The following is a 3,772-nucleotide window of genomic DNA, read 5'->3' as shown; positions in this document are numbered from 1 at the left end:
TATCAAAGACTTAATTATAAGAGCTAAACTCTAAAACTCTTAGGAAAAAAAAGGGTTTTCTTGAGTTAAGTTGAAGGAAGGAAGCAGGAACAGCTGGAAGGACCGGAAAACAGGGGGGGTTTCCCCTATCTATACTCAAGGAGCCAAAGAGAGAACCAAAGCCTGCAGGAGGCATCTTCAGACTGCGAGGGGCTCCAAGAGGATTCTGGGACAGTGCGGGCTCACCATGCTGCCTTGCCTCGCCCTGCTTCTCCTGATGGAACTGTCCGTGTGCACTGTGGCAGGTGATAGTGGAGAGGAACAGACACAGCACTGAAGCAGAGATCTGGATAACTGTGGCCTTGGAGGAAGGCGCTGGCCCCTGCATTTGCCTCCAGCTGCAGGAGGTGAAGACGGGCAAGGCAAGCCAGTTCTCTGGGCTGATGAGGAAGCAAGAGGGAGGAAGACCTCTGATCCAGCCAAGGAGAAAAAAAGAGTTGTCAGCTGGAACACACGCTCCAGGGCCTCCTGGGCAAGAGAAGCCTGTCCACAGAAGGCAGAGAGGATGAGGCCCAAGGTTCAGAGTAAAAGCCCCCACTGCAGACTTCTCAGGGGACGTGGTGCCGCTTCTTCCTACCTGGATGTCACAGCTGACCAGCCAGCAGGCCAACTCTCTTCTCTGTGTCTCCTGTCCTCATCACTGGCACCTCACACAAGGCCCACGCTGAACCCACCGGGCTTCTTCCGGGACTCTCGGTGTCAGGCAGCAGTCCTGCATAAATGCACGATCTTCACCGTTGCAAGCTGCATTGACTCTGCCCTCCCTCACACTCAGAGCTGGCATCTCACTACACAGCAGTGGGGAGATTCGCACACTCTGTATCCTGTGCCTAGCACACAGTAAGTGCTCAATAAATGAGTGACCAGTGTGTAGCGGGGGGAGAAAGGAAAAAAAAAGGTTTCCTTTCTCTCTCTCTCTTTTTTTTTTTTTTTTTTTTTTGAGATAGAGCCTTGCTCTGTTGCCCAGGCTGCAGTGGTGCGATCTCGGCTCACTGCAACCTCCGTCTTCCAGGTTCAAGCAATTCTCCGGCCTTAGCCTCCCAAGTAGCTGGGACTATAGGCGTGCACCACCATGCCTGGCTAATTTTTTGTTTTAGTAGAGATGGGTTTCGCCATGCTGGCCAGGCTGGGCTTGAACTCCTGACCTCGTGATCCGCCCACCTTGGCCTCCCAAAGTGCTGGGATTACAGGCGTGAGCCACCGTGAAAAAAAAGGTTTTCTTGACCTTCATGACCTTGGATTTGGCAACAGATTCTGAGATCTGACATCAAGAGTACAACCAACAAAAGAAAAAATAGATAAATTGGAGTTTGTTAAAATTAAACCGGTTTTCATGTTAAAAGACATTCATGTTAAAGGATATTATCAAGGAAGAGAAAGACAACTTATGGAACGGGATAAAATATTTGCAAATCATAGAGCTGACAAGAATCTAGCATCCAGATTTTATAAAGAATGCCTTCTACTCAATAACAAAATGAAAAACACTCCCATTCAACTCTTAAGTCTTTAACAACAACAACATGGAAAACAATCTCATACAACCAGCCCAAGGACTCGAATTGATGTTCCTCTAAAGATGTGCAAATGACACTTGAAAAGTAATGCTAAACATTATTAGTTATTAGGACAATGCAAATCAAAATCACAATGAGATACCACTTCACTCCCATCTACATGGCCATTTTTAAAAATCAGAAAAATAACTAGCATTGTCAAGAATATGGAGAAATTGCAAGCCTTTTACATTGCTTATGAGAATGTAAAATCGGTCAGCTGCTGTGGAAAATGTTGAGAGTTCTGATACAGGAGATAGAAAGAATTTATTTAGACAGATAGTGAGAGCAAAAGAGTCTTTGGCAGAACTTCCCTTCTAACAAAAAGCAACCTAAGAAATCATTTTATTTCTCACAAAGAGCAGCCTGAAAGATTGAGCGGCAAATATAGATAAGGAAGCTGGAAGTTTGCACGGGGAAATGCCAGCAGCTACACCAACAGAAAAGAGCTACCTGGGGGCCAGGCTTGTCCACCATGGAAGCTCCGTTTTATTTTTTTTGTTAACACTTGTATAGTAAGAAAGAAATGGGCAACATGGAGACGCTCAGGCAGGGAACCCACCTGAATAATAAAAGATAGGGGTGGGGGCTGCCAGAGATTCATGTGGTATGCAGATGGCAAACCTGGTTCTAACTGTTTTTTTGTGCCCTGTGTAGATCAGACACCATCTCCCCACTAGCTCAACTATACAAACTCCCTCCTTCATTTCACTGCAGATCAGCCGCCCAGTTTCCGGGTCCCCTCTCTATAACAGAAAGCTATTACCTTTCTTTCATCTGTCAAATTTCCCCTTTAACTTCACTCTTTGTGTGTCCACATCCTTGATCTCTGTGGCTGAGACAACGAACCTCGGGTGTCACCCCAGACAACAAGGGCACTTCATTGTGGGAGCTCACCCGAGATCCAAGGTAGATTTATCAAAAGAAAGAGTACAGGAGCAGTTCTTTAAAAAGTTAAACATAGAATTAGCATATAATCCAGTAATTTCACTTCAAGTGAAAGGACACAAAGACACAAAAATGTGTACCCGCTCCCCGGCTACACCCTATTGCTAAACCCTTTTGTTCTGCTCTCTAATCTCTGCACGTACCAGAGGTTTCGAAAGTTCTGTAAGTACCTGTTTTTCTTCCCGGGGGTTAGGTCACAAGACGTGTTTAAGTAAGATAAACCCCTGCTGCCATAAACTGGTTGTGCAACCTGACGCAATATGATTAACTGCCTTTGTGTAGAAACTGCTCTTCCGTCCCAAATGTTGAACTGAAATACCCAAAATGGCGGTAACCAATCATAACTAGCCAAATCGCCTTGTTTAAATACCAGCCAATCATACATCTGATTTGTATAATAATTCTATGCCCACTTTTCTTAGACTATATAACACTGTTCGGAGCTCAGTGGGGGAGCTCTCCTGCCCGTCTCGTTTCACGAGCGAGTGAGAGTTCCAGGTTCGAACCTGTAATAAAGATCCTTGCTGCTTAGCTTTGACTCTGGACTCTGGTGGTCTTCTTCGGGGAATAAACGGTCTGGGCATAACACAAGGAATACACTCAAAAGAATAGGATACTAGTACTAAAAGAAATACTTGCGCACAAATATTCATAGTAGCACTAGTCACTATTGACAAAAGCAGGACACACCCAAATGTCTATAAATAGCTTAATGGACAAATACATGGTGTTATATACATACAATGGAAAATATTTAGCTATAAAAAGGAATAAAGTACCTATATATGCTATAACCTGAAAAATGTGTTTTGTTAAGACACAAAAGGTCATGTATTGTTCGATCCAATTTATATATAATTTATGAATGGGCAAATTCACAGAAATGAAAAGTACATTGATGGTTTTCAAAGGCTGGGGGAAGTGAATGGAGAATAAGTGGTTACTGGGTATGTGATATTATTTTGGGGTAACGAAAATGTTTAGAACTAGATAGAGGCGATCGCACAACATTGTTAAAATAACTAATGATATTGAATTACTTATTTTAAAATAGCTAATTTTATTTTATGAGAAATTTGCCTCAATTGAAAATAACTGGCTGTGTCTCATTTTTTAAAATCTAACCAATCTGAAGTTCATATTTAATGGTTTAATGTTCCACTCCCTGTTGGATAATATGCAGTCTGACAGAGGGAGATTATAATGCTTTAACACAAAGAATTGGTTAA

General features: G+C 43.0%; 1 pseudogene; it reads left to right on the top strand.

Moving 5' to 3' along the window:
- The first annotated feature begins 226 nt into the window (after window positions 1-226).
- Window positions 227-567, top strand: LOC119620885 (tachykinin-4-like; annotated as a pseudogene).
- Window positions 568-3,772: the final 3,205 nt, after the last annotated feature.

The sequence above is a fragment of the Chlorocebus sabaeus genome, chromosome X, assembly GCF_047675955.1.
Source record: "Chlorocebus sabaeus isolate Y175 chromosome X, mChlSab1.0.hap1, whole genome shotgun sequence".
NCBI lineage: Eukaryota > Metazoa > Chordata > Mammalia > Primates > Cercopithecidae > Chlorocebus > Chlorocebus sabaeus.
This window is presented reverse-complemented; position numbering and strand designations above follow the sequence as displayed.